The sequence below is a fragment of the Sorex fumeus genome, unplaced genomic scaffold (assembly GCF_029834395.1).
Source record: "Sorex fumeus unplaced genomic scaffold, SorFum_2.1 ptg000072l, whole genome shotgun sequence".
In the NCBI taxonomy this organism is placed as follows: domain Eukaryota; kingdom Metazoa; phylum Chordata; class Mammalia; order Eulipotyphla; family Soricidae; genus Sorex; species Sorex fumeus.
In genome coordinates, this window is record NW_026606129.1 from 5,575,651 (window position 1) to 5,589,254 (window position 13,604).

Sequence of the window (13,604 nt, forward strand, 5' to 3'; positions counted from 1 at the left end):
CGAGCACATCTCTTTGATTCCACTGTTCTTCCTGCATTAACATATGCCTCAGAGACCTGGACCCTATGAAAACAGGATGAGAACGGTATTCGGGTCTCTCAAAGAGGAATCGAAAGAGCTATGCTTGGAATATCACGATTCACTCAAATGAGAGATAGAATCCGGAGTTCTGATCTTCGTCAACGCTCAAGAATCAGGGACGCTGTCTCATTTGCCAAGACATCAAAAATCAGATGGGCTGGACACGTAATGAGGTTTACAGACAACTGCTGGACTAGAGCCATTACTGATTGGATTCCAGGAGACATCAAAAGATCACGTGGACGCCCACCTATAAGATGGTCAGACTTCTTCGTCAAGACCCTAAATGATCGGTTTGAGGCTCTACATGTTCCTAAAACGAACAGATACCATTGGGCTACGCTAGCACGCAACCGGGATGAATGGAGACGTTACTGGCACCCGCTCGAATAAATCGATGAATAACGGGGATTAAGTGATTAAGTGATTAAGTAGAATTAGGTTGGAATACTTTCATCCCATTTCTTGTAGCCATAATGGCATATTAAAAGGGCAATATAGTCCAAATATATTGGTAATATTTTCATCAAAATGGAGGTTTTAGCGCCGGCTCAAGATTAGTGCTCTTTGATTTGATCTGAAAATTAAAGCGGGATTCTTTTGTTAGTTTCTGGTGTTGCTCCTACAATTTTGTTAATCATAATGACACTTTGTTCTTAGCTTCTTTCATCTCACCATCTCATGAGGTTTTTCACAAATAGAAGACTTTGAATTTTATATGAGATATTTTATTATAAAAACTGTATACATCATTCTTCGAGTGCTGCTCTTGTTTTAAGGGGTTGAGTTCTGGAGCAAGGTCCTTCTGACACACTGACACCATAAGTCCTCTAATGGAAGGGCTGCTTGAATCTCCAATCATCGTCCGTGTTCCAGTATACTCCTCCAATCTGCGTTTATCTTTTTCTTTCTTGTTTTAAGTGGTAGTATAAGTAACAGAGTTACATCAGAGCTCAGGCTGCCTTTCGCGTGTCTCACCTAGACTATTTTTGACGTATTGAGCGCTGATGTAAAGTTGATGTTCTCTAAGTCCCTTATGTTCTCCCTCCAACCCTAGATCATTGTTTTCAGTCTAGTACCAACTGAAAAACTTGTGGGTTCCTTTGGTCTTTAAGTCTCTGCATCTCCCCTCCCCACATCCCCAGTAAGCATCCCCTAGCCTTGGACTGGTCTGCTGTCCTGCTTCCGACAGAGCAGGACAGAAACGACCTCCTTGAGGTGATATCTGTGCATGACAATGAGTCTTCTTCTCAGCGAGATTCTGTGTGGAGCACTGTGTCTGTTCCGTATTTGTGCTTTTTTTTGCTTTGAGGGCAAAGGAGTGTTCCAGGAGTATTCTTCTTGGGGCATATTGGCCCACACTGTGCTTTTGCCTTTTTATTTATTTATTTTTGCCTACAAATTCGAAACACATGCACAGAGACATGTTATGCAATTTTAATACCACCAATAATTAACAAAATTTTGTTTTAAAAAGTGCTTATATTCAATTCATAATGGAAATACAGAAACTGAGGTTTGTTTAGGTACTGAATGTTTAGGTTTGTTTAGGTTTGTTTAAGTGTTTTCTATAGGATGATACAAGTGTTGCATAGTGTGTTATATAAAGATTTTAAAATGACGATAAGGATTTATTATTAATGTCCTGGGTATTTATAGTCATCTGTAATATGCATCCTGCCATTTTCCTGGTCTACAGTGCCACCTTAAATGTGATAAATACATACTGTATTATTTTTAATTGGAGATATTTTTAATAATATATGCTATCAAAATCCAAATTAAATTAATATATCATTAGGGAGTTGAATGTGGACAAGAGCTTTTCCTTGAATAGTTAGTACCTCAGTTTCTATTAACTAACTCTAGTATGTGGGCACCAAGTTGCGAGTGACTCAGGATAGATGCTATGTGAATATGGTACTGAATGCTGAGATGCATGTATACACTCTTGGACTCTTACTCATTTCTCCATCATCTTTCTTATTCCAGATATACTGGCCTAAAGGTCTTTGTGATCACACAGTGAAAATAAGGTCAAGCCTAGACTAGTCATCTGGACCAGGAGTCAGCACTTTTACATTATTTTAAGGGCTATATAACACGTAAGTTAAGACCTGTCATACAATTTGTTTTATAATTATTTTTTACACAGTAACATAAGTAATATATCAAAAAGTATGCATGTCTATGTTTTTTGGGGGGTTACACCCGGCGATGCTCAGGGGTTATTCCTGGCTCATGCACTCAGGAATCACTCCTGGCGGTACTCGGGGGACCGTATGGGATGCTGGGAATCGAACCTGTGTTGGCCATGTTGGCGTGCAAGGCAAACGCCCTACCCACTGTGCTATTGCTCCAGCTCCAGCATGTCTTTGTTTAACTTAAACTTAACTGATACATGCATGGGCATATGGCAGATTTTTAAAAAAAATTATTAGTGAAACACCATGAGCTATAGTTGTAAACTTACAATTTTTGTGCTTGGGTTTCAGTTATGCAATGATCAAACACCCATCCCTTCACCAGTGCCCATTTTACACCCCAACTGATCCCAGTATCCCTCCCACCCCCTTGCCCCCACTCCACCCTGCCTCTGGGCAGGGAATTCCCTTTTGTTTTCTATTTTGGGTGCTGTAGTTTGGAAAAGAGGCATTCAGTGGCAATCATGTTCAGTCTATAGTTTACTTTCAGCATGCATCTCCCATCCTGAGAGGATGCTCCCAACACCCTTTATTTGGTGCTCCCTTCTCTATCCTAGCTGCCATTTCCCCTAGCATGTGCGGCTATCCTCCAAGCCATGGAGTAAACCTCCGGGTACTTATCTCAGCTATTCTTGGGTGTTAGTCTCCTATTTTGTCACTTTATGTTCCCCAAATGACTGCAATGTTTCTATGTCTGTCCCTCTCTTTCTGGCTCATTTTGCTTAGCATGATACTTTCCATGTAGTACAACTTGTATGTATATTTTATGACTTCATATTTTATAAAAGCTACATAGTACTCCATTGTGTAGATTTAGCAAAGTTACTTAACCAGTTATCTGTTCCGGGGACTCAGGTTTTTTTCCCCCAGATTCTGGCTATTGTAAACAGTGCTTCAATGAACAAACAAGTACAAATGTCACTTCGACTATACTTTTTTGCCTTTCTGAGATATATTCCCAGGAGTGGTATTGCTGGGTCAAATGGGAGCTCAATTTCTAATTTTTTGAGAATCGTCCATACTGTATTACAAAAGGGATGAAGCAGTCGGCATTCGCACCAGCAGAGGAAGAGGGTCCCTTTCTCCCCACATCCACGCCAACAAAGGTTGCTTTTGTTATTTTGGGTGTGGGCTAGTCTCTGTGGTGTGAGGTGATATCTCATTGTTGTTTTGATCTGCATCACCCTGATGATTAATGATATAGAGCATTTTCTCATGTGCCTTTTTGCCATTCGGATTTCTTCTTCTAGAAATTTCTGTTCATTTCATCACCCCATTTTCTGATAGGGTTGGATGTTTTCTTCTTGTGGAGTTCAACCAGTTACTTTGTATATCCTTGACATCAACCCCTTGTCAGATGTGTATTCGGCGAATATCCTTTCCCATTCTGTAGACTGTCTTTATATTTTGGTCAGTGTTTCTTTTGGAGGATGTGATGGATCCATCACATCCTCGGAACGGCAATGGAGAAGATTATCCATGACTTCTACTCAAATCTCTTCGATAGCCATGTCCACTTGCCGACATACCAAATTCCACAGGATGGATATGTCGTTCCCAACGTTCTCCCTTCCGAAATCCGACACGCCATTTCGTCGGTAAAGAAACAAATAGCACCCGGCCCAGACAAGGTCAGACCTGAACACCTGAAGAACCTGTCGTCAGTACTCATCAATACACTGGCTCGGCTCTTCACTCGCTACCTTTCTGAATGCAAGGTTCCGTCCCAATGGAAAACCAGCAGGACCATACTACTGTTCAAGAAGGGAGACATCCATGACATTGGCAACTATCGCCCGATCTGCCTATTGTCTGTCATCTACAAGTTGTTCACTCGAGTCATCCTAAATAGGATTGGCAGAACACTAGATGAAGGACAACCATGCGAGCAAGCAGGGTTCCGCAAAGGATTCAGCACCATCGACCATATCCACACAATAACCAAGCTCATTGAGGTTTCTCGGGAGTTCAAGATGCCACTTTGTTTAACGTTATTGATTTAAAGAATGCCTTTGATTCTGTTGAGACGGAAGTGGTCATTGAAGCCCTAGCCAATCAGGGCATTCAAGCCCAATACATCAGGATCCTCCGTGAGCTGTATTGGATTCACTACCAGGATCTCACCATTCTACAAAGAAGTGATCGTTGATGTCGAGAGGGGTGCGGCAGGGTGATACCATTTCACCAAAACTCTTCAGTGCCACCCTCGAGAACATCATGCGACGACTGGAATGGGAAGGAATGGGAGTGAAGATAGATGGTCGGCAACTACACCACCTCCGCTTTGCTGATGACATTGTTTTAATAACACCAAACATCAGCCAAGCGGCACAAATGCTGGCCGACTTTGACCGTGAGTGTGGAAAGGTAGGACTACAGCTGAATCTTACGAAGACAATGTTTATGAGAAACAGCCTTGTTCCTGACGCCCCATTCGCTCTCAATGGAACGACCATCTCCGAATGCAACAGCTATGTGTACCTAGGTCGAGAGGTCAACATGACAAATGACCTGGCACCCGAGCTGCGCAGGAGGAAGAGAGCGGCTTGGAACGCCTTCAAGAACGTCGAAGAAATAGCTAAGAGGACGAAGAACCTCCGGCTCCGGGCACATCTCTTTGATTCCACTGTTCTTCCTGCATTAACATATGCCTCAGAGACCTGGGCCCTACGCAATCAAGATGAGAACGCTATTCAGGTCTCCCAAAGAAGAATAGAAAGAGTTATGCTTGGAATATCACGTTTCACTCAAATGAGAGAACGAATCCGGAGTTCTAACATCCGTCGACGATCAAGGATCAGGGACGCTGTCTCATTTGCCAAGGTGTCAAAAATCAGATGGGCTGGTCACGTAATGAGATTTAAAGACGACCGTTGGACCAGAGTTGTTACTGACTGGATTCCACGGGATGTCAAAAGATCACGTGGCCGCCCACCTACCAGATGGTCAGACTTCTTCGTCAAGATCATGAACGATCGGATTGAGGCCCCTCATGTTCCCGGAGCGAACAGATGCCATTGGGCTACACTAGCACGCGACAGGGACAAATGGAGACGTTACTGGTGCCCGCTCGAGCAAATCGACGATTAACGGAAAGTTAAGTGATAAGTGATAAGTTTCTTTTGAGGTGCAGAAGTTTCTTCGTTTAAGATAGTCCCATTTATCTATTTCTGTTTTCACTTGCTTGGTCAGTGGCGTGACATCTTTGAAGATACCATTAGCTGCAATGTCATGGAGGGTTGTGCCAACCTTGTCTTCAGTGTACCTTATGGATTCCGGTCTGATGTTGAGGTTTTTAATCCATTTTGATCTTACTTTTGTACATGGTGTTAGGCAGAGATCTGACCCCATTTTTTTTTGCATGTAGCCGTCCAGTTTTGCCAGCACAATTTGTTAAAAAGGCCTTCTTTGCTCCACTACACATTTCTTGCTCCCTTGTCAAAGATTAGATAATCATATGTTTGAAGGGAGATGTCGGTATATTCAACCCTGTTCCATTGGTCTGCAACTCTGCCTTTGTTCCAGTAACATGCTGTTTAAATTATTACTGCTTTGTAGTAAAGTTTGAAGTTAGGGAGATTGATTCCTCCCATTTTCTTTTTCCGAAGAATTACTTTAGCTATTCTTGAGGGCTTATTGTTTCATATGAATTTCAGGAGTGTTTGCTCCATTTCTTTGAAGAATGTCATGGGTATCGTTATAGGGATCACAATGAATTTGTGCAATGCTTTGGGAAGTTTTGCCATTTTGACAATGTTAATTCTCTCGATCCATGAGCAGGGGACATCTTTCCATTTTCTTGTGTCCTCTTTTATTTCCTGAAGAAGCATTTTGTAGTTTTCTTTGTATAGGTCCTTTACTTCCTTAGTAAAGCTGATTCCTAAGTATTTGATTTTCTTGGGCACAATTGTGAACGGGTTTGTCTTTTTCATGTCACTTTCTTCTCTCTCACTATTTGCATATAGGAAAACCATGGACTTTTGGGTATTGATTTTATAGTCTGCAACTTTACTATACAAGTCCACCGTTTCTAGGAGTTTCTTGGTAGAGGTTTTAGGATTCTCTAAGCATAGTATCCTATCATCTGCAAATAATGAGAGCTTAACTTTTTCCTTTCCTACATGAATGCCCTTAATACTTTTTCTTGCCTAACTGCTATTGCAAGTACTTCCAGTACTATATTGAACAGCAGTGGAGAGATTGGACATTCTTGTCTCGTCCCTGATCTTAGAGAGAAGGCTCTTGGTTTTCCCCATTGAGAATGATGCTTGCTGTAGGTTTGTGGTAGATGGCTTTAACTACATTGAGGAAAGTCCCCTCTCTACCCGTTTTGGCAAGGGTTTTCATCATACATCGGTGCTGGATCTTGTCAAATGCTTTCTCTGCATCAATTGATATGATCTTTTTTTTATCTTTTCATTTATTGATATGTTGGGTTATGTTGATTGATTTCCGAATGCTAAACCACCCTTGCATCCCCGGGATGAATCGCACTTGGTCATGGTGTATGAAATTTTTGATGAGTTATTGGATTCTATTTGCTAATAGTTTGTTGAGGATCTTTGCATCTGTGTTCATCAGGGATATCAGCCTGTAATTCTTTTTCGTGGAAAAGCTTAAAGAGGATTGTCAGTAAGTCTCTTTAAATATTTGGAAGAATTCACTACTGAATCCATCTGGGCCAGTACTTTTGTGCTTGAGGAGACTATTACCGTTTCTATTTCCTTGAAGGTGATATGTCTGTTAAGGTATTTCAGGACTTCTGGGTTCAGTCTTGTGAGGCTATAGGAATCTAGAAATTTATCCATTTCCTTGAGGTTTTCAAGTTCTGTGGCATAAAGCTTCTCAAAGTACTCCCTGGGGATCCTTTGATTTTCTGGAGTTTCTGTTGTAATGACCCTCTTTTCATTTCTGATTCAGTTTATTAGTGTTTTCTCTTTCCCTTTCTTTGTGAGTTTTACTTAGAGGCTTATCGATCTTGTTTATTTTCTCGAAGAACCAGCTGTTGGTTTCACTGATCTTTGGGATTGTTTTTTGTGTTTCCATCTCGTTAATCTCTGCTCTGAGTTATATTATTTCCTTTCTCCTGTTTGGATTGGGGTCCTTTTGTTGGTCATTCTCCAAGCTCAAGCTGTGAGATTAGTACTTATGTGAGCTCGCTCCTTCTTCCTGAACAATGCTTGTAGAACTATAAATTTTCTCTTAACACAGCTTGTGCTGTGTCCCATAAGTTTTGGTAACTCGTGTCCTCATTTTCATTAGTTTCCAGGAATCTTTTGATTTCCTCTTTGATTTCCTTTCTAAGCCACTTGTTGTCCAAAAGTGATCTGTTTAATTTCCAGGTGTTTTATTTAGTTTTCTGTTTGTGTGTGTGATTTACTTCTAATTTCAGTGCATTATGGTCTGAGAAGATTGTTGATACAATCTCTATCCTCTTAATATTATGGAGGCATGTTTTATGGCTCAGCATGTGGTCTATCTTGGAGAATGTTCCATGCATGCTTGAGAAGAATGTGTATTCAGGTTTTTGAGGATGAAGTATTCTGTATATATCTACTAAGTTCCATTCTTCCATTTTTTTTCCTCAGATGAAGTATATCCTTGCTAAGCTTGATCTATCAAGAGTTGATAAAGTGGTGTTGAAGTCTCTCACTAGTATTGTGTTGCTCTACCAATATATTTCTCTAAGTCAATGAGTAGCTGTTTTAAGTACTTTGCTGGTCCCTCATTAGGTGCATATACATTGAGTATTGTAAGGTCTTCCTGTTGTACAGATACCTTAATCAATAAGAAATGGCTTTCACTGTCTCTTGTGACCTTCTTCAGTCTGAAATCAACGTGGTATGGTACTAGGAAGGCTACCCCAGCTTTTTCATGGAAGTTGTTTGCCTGTAGGATTGTTTTCCAGCCATTGACTCTGAGCCTGTGTTTGCTTTGACTATTGAGATGTGTTTCTTGCAGGCAGCAGATTGTTGGGTTTAATATTCTGATCCATCCTGCAACTCTATGTCTTTTTATTGGTGCGTTTAGCCCATTACATTGAGAGAGATTATTGATTTTGGGTTTTTTTCCAATTTTTCTGTTGAAATTTGGTGTATTTGAGGACCTGTCTTGTCTTAAAGTAGTCCATTTAATTGTTCTTGTAACCATGGTTTTGTGTCTATGAAGTTTCTGAGCTGTTATTTGTCTGTGAAATTGTGTGTTGTTCCTTCTGTTATGAATCAGAGTCTTGCTGGGTAAAGTATTTTTGGTGAGGCAAACAAATAAATTCATTTGTTTTGGAGCGATAGCACAGCGGATAGGGCGTTCGCCTTACAAGCGGCCAACATGGCCGACCCGAGTTCGATTCCTTCGCCCCTCTCGGAGAGCCCGGCAAGCTACCGAGAGTATTCGATATGCCAGACACAGTAACAACAAAGTCTCCAATGGAGACGTTACTGGGCCCGCTCGAGCAAATTGACGATCAACGGGAGGGCCTTTACCTTTACCTTATATATCCCACCACTATTTTCGGGCCATGAGGGTTTCATCAGACAAATCAGCTCTGAATCTTAAGAATGCTCCTTTATAGCAAATTTCTTTCTTTGATCTTCTTGCTTTCAGAATTTTGTCTCTATCTAAGGTTTTGGTCATTTTGATCAGGATGTTTCTTGGGGCATTTTTATCGGGTTTCTTCTAGCTGGTACCCTTCGGACCTCCTGAATGTGATCACATGTTTTTTTCAGCTCTGGAAACGTCGTAGCAATGATGTCTTTGACAGTTTCTTCTTCATCAGGGTTTTCTTCCTGTCCCTCTGGAACTCCAATAATTCTTATGTTACTCCTCTTGGCTTCATCACGATCTTCTCTTGCCATCTGTTCCCGATTGTGAGTCTTTTTTCCATTTTCTGCTTTTTTCTGGAGAGTCTCTGGACTTCATCTTCAAGCTCATCAATTCTGTCCTCAGCAGCTGTTACTCTGTTGTGAGGCCTTCCACTGAGTTTTTCAATTCGCCTACCAGGTTTTTCAGGTCTGACATTTCCGTTTCTAATTTTGTTTGCATTTTCCTCATTTCTACCTTCAAATCCTCTTGTCTTTTATTGGCATTGCTTTTCATTGTTTCTTTTAGCTCCCTAAGTGTCCTTAGTAGCTCCTGTCTAAATTACTTGTCAGAGAAGTTGTCTAGCATTTCATTACTGTTGGTGTCTTCTGGACTAGCCTCTTCAATAAGTAAGCTTGGTGGGCTTCTACATTGCTTTACCATTGTGACCTGTGTGGTTTAGACCTTCACAATCACTGTCATTATTCTGCTTGAGATGCAGAATGAATTGAGATGGGCTTAATGAATTATTGACTAATGTGTTTCTGGTGGTTAAGTTAACCTAGTGAAAGTTCCATCTAAGAGGGTAACTAATGGTTCCTTTGGGATATGTAGGGGGAGAATGCGGCCACAGCACCGGGATGGGGCCCTGCCACCAGGCGAGTACCTGGATGAATGAGGAAAGGGTGCCTAAAACTGTTCAGCTTTGCTTTGGCGTGGTGTGCCTCACTTCGTGTCCCCCGCAGGCCAAGGGTGAAAAGCAGCCGTTCTCAGGGGATCTAGTTAGATGCACAGCCCTGGGAATGGGCCCTGCCCCCTAGCAGGTACCTGGATGAATGAGGAGAGGTTGCCCGGAACTGTTCAGCTTTGCTTTCGTGCAGTGTGCCTCACTTCCCATCCCCTGCAGACCAAGGGTAAAAACCAGCCATTCTCAGGAGATCTAGTTAGATGCACAGCCCTGGGAAGGGGTCTTGCCGCCAGGCGGGTACCTGGATGAATGAGGCACATACCAGATGTGAGCACGCAGCACAGACCTCTGATCTAAATGTTGTTTTCCTTTGTGATATCAATTAGACATGTACTTCTATGTGCAGTGAGTTTAAATTAGGTACAATAACAGACACAGCGTATTATATCTTATTATGACAGAGTTATTTTTTTTACCTCTTTTTAACTTTTTATATGCTTTAGAACACCTATGGCTATTAGCTATGATATTGGAACAATGTTGAGATAGTTTTCATAAAGAATAGTTAATTCTTTAGAAAAAAATCTACTAGAAACCACTAATAGGGTATTTCTTTTTTTTTTTTATTAGTGAAACACCATAGGTACAGATGTAGACTTACAAACTTTTGTGCTTGGGTTTCAGTTATACAATGATCGAGTACCAATCCCTCCACTATTGCCCATTCTCCACCACCAATGATCCCGGTAGCCCTCCCACCCCACACCCCACTCCGCCTCTGTGGCAGGGAATTCCCTTTTGGTCACTCTTTCCTTTAGTGTGTTGTAGTTTGCAGTAGAGGTTTTGACTGGCCATCGTGTTCGGTCTATAGTCTACTTTCAGCACGCATCTTGCATCCCGAGCAAGTCCTCTACACATCCTTTACTTGGTGTTCCCTTCTCTATCTGAGCTACCTTTTCCCCCAGCATGTGAGGTCGGCTTCCAAGCCCTAGAGCAGACCTCCTGGTAGTTATCTCAATTATTCTTGGTTGTTCGACTCCTATTCTGTTACTTTATATTCCCCAGATGAGTGCAGTCTTTCTATGTCTGTCCCTCTCTTTCTGACTCATTTCACTTAGCATGATACTTTCCATGTAGAACCACTTGTATATAAATTTCATGACTTCATCTTTTCTAACAGGTGCGTAGTATTCCACTTTGCAGATGTACCAAATTTTCTTTAACTTTAAAGTTTCTTTCTTCTGTTTTCTGGCACTTGGGTTTTTTCCAAATTTTGGCTATTGTGAACAATGCAGCAATGAACATAGAAGTGCAGATGTCATTTCGACTGTACTTTCTTGCCTTTTGGGTATATATTCCCAGGAGTGGTATTGCTGGGTCAAATGGGAGCTCAATTTCTGATTTTTAGAGAAGCATCCATATTGTTTTCCAAAAGGGCTGAACCAGTCGGCATTTCCACCAGCAGTGAAGGAGGGTCAGTTTCTCGCCACATCTGCACCAACACCGGTTGCTTTTGTTATTTTGGATGTGGGCCAGTCTCTGTGTTGTGAGATGATATTTGATTGTTGTTTTGATCTGCATCTCCCTGATGATTAGTGATGTAGAGCATTTTATCATGTACCTTTTAGCCATTGGGATTTCTTCTTTGAGAAAAATTCTGTTCACATGCTTACATATTGTCTCTATTTACTATTGAACAAATGAGACAAAGTATAAAAACATAGATATAGGAGAAATCATAAATTTCTACAACAGATTTCAAGATTTCCCTGAGGTAAATTCGGATTTTAGAAATAACTTAAGTAATAAAGTTAGCTAAAATTCTTGACTGTGATATACACTTTGAACTTAGAAAAGTGTATATCTTTGCTGTATTTTCTGTTCTATGGGAAATATAATGCCTCCCCAGAATATTATAATGTGATTTTGTAAAAGAATCGAATTGTGATCTATTTTAGGCAAATGTTAATATGTAAATAAATGTAAAAATGTAAATAAAAATATGTTAGTATAAAATAGAAACCTGTGGCAACAATAATATACTTGAGAAATAAATCATTGTGATCGCTATAATTGCGACAAGAGACACCTGCTCTCTTCTCAAAACTGGTCCTATTGCCATTGTCAACAGGAGCGAGCCTTAGTGAGAGCCTTGATCATAAACCCCACTCACTATTATCAAACTAGAGATTAAGAATTAGCCCCCTAACATAAAGAAACAAAATAGGAGACTAACACCCAAGAATAGCCTAGATAAGTACCAGGATGTTCACTCCATGGCTTGGAGGCCAGCCACACATGCTAGGGGAAAAGGCAGCTCAGCTAGAGAAGGGAGCACCAATAAAGGGTGTTGGGAAGATCCTTCCAGGATGAGAGAAGCATGCTGAAAGTATACTATAGACAAAACATGATTGCCCCTCAATGCCTTTTTTGCAAACCACAGCACCCAAAAGAAGAGAGAGAACAGGAGGGAATGCCCTGCCACAGAAGCAGGGTGGGATGGGGTGGGGATGTGGTGAGAGGGATACTGGGATCCGTGATGGTGAAAAATGGGCACTGGTGGAGGGATGAGTTCTTGATCATTGTATAATTGAAACCCAAGCACAAAAATTTATAAGTCTACAACTGTTAAAAAAAAAGAAAAACAAACTTTTAAAGCTGTTTAAAAATATTTCTTAAAGAAGTTTAAAGAAAAAAATTAGCCCCCTAAGTTTTCTTGTTTTCAATTAACATTTTTATTTATTAGTGAGACATCATGAGGTACAGTTGTAGACTTACAAATTTTTGTGCTTGGGTTTCAATTATACAATAATCAGATACCCATCCCTCCACAAGTGCCCATTTCCCACCACCACGGATCCCAGTATACCTCCCATCCCCCATCCCCCACATCTCCCCCTGCCTCTGTGGCAGGGCATTCCCTTTTGTTTTCTCTCTCTTACTGGGTGTTGTGGTTTGCAAAAGAGGTAATGGATGACAATCATGTTTGTTCTATAGTCTACTTTCTTCCATCCTGGGAGGAACCTCCCAACACCCTTTATTTAGTGTTCTCTATCTGAGCTCCCTTTTCCCTTACTCTGAACAGGGCATCTTCTGAAGAGGCTTTCAATTTGTTGTCTTATTTTATCTATATTAAAGGCCCCCTAAGCTTTTAATTTAGATAAAATAAGACAACAAATTGAAAGCCTCTTCAGATGATGCACTGTTCTGAGTAAGTCCCTAGAGTTTGATGACTGTTACTGCTTCCCAGCTACAGTAGGGAGGAGAAAAAGTTATGGAATTTATTATACAGGCTATTTGCCCCAGCAAAACGCCCCAAATAAAGATGAATATCTGATAAATAAAAGTGTGGAATAAAGAGGTGTAAACAAAAGAGAACCATAAGGGGAAACACCAGGAGAGAACAGAGCATTATGTATGGTGAGGAAATGGATGTATTATTGCAGGTTAATGGGAATGATAACAACTTCGTGAGAAAAAAATATAATTTAAAATGTAAATAAAATTTAAAATGTTTATGATGCAAAATATTCAAGGGTCAGTGGAGCAGAAGTTCCAGAAATACCTTTCTGTGATAAGTGCTGTGCGAAGTAACAGATTCTTACATTTTCTTCTCTAGGCTTAGGCTTCTATTGGTTCCTATAGATTTCTGGTCTTCTCCAGTCTTTAAGATGAAATGAGATAACTGATTTTTTAATTCTAATGCATAGTCATTCAAGTCCCTCTGTTCCTTGAATTGGTAAAGGTAAAGGCCCTCCCGTTGATCGTCGATTTGCTCGAGCGGGCCCAGTAACGTCTCCATTGGAGACTTTGTTGTTACTGTGTCTGGCATA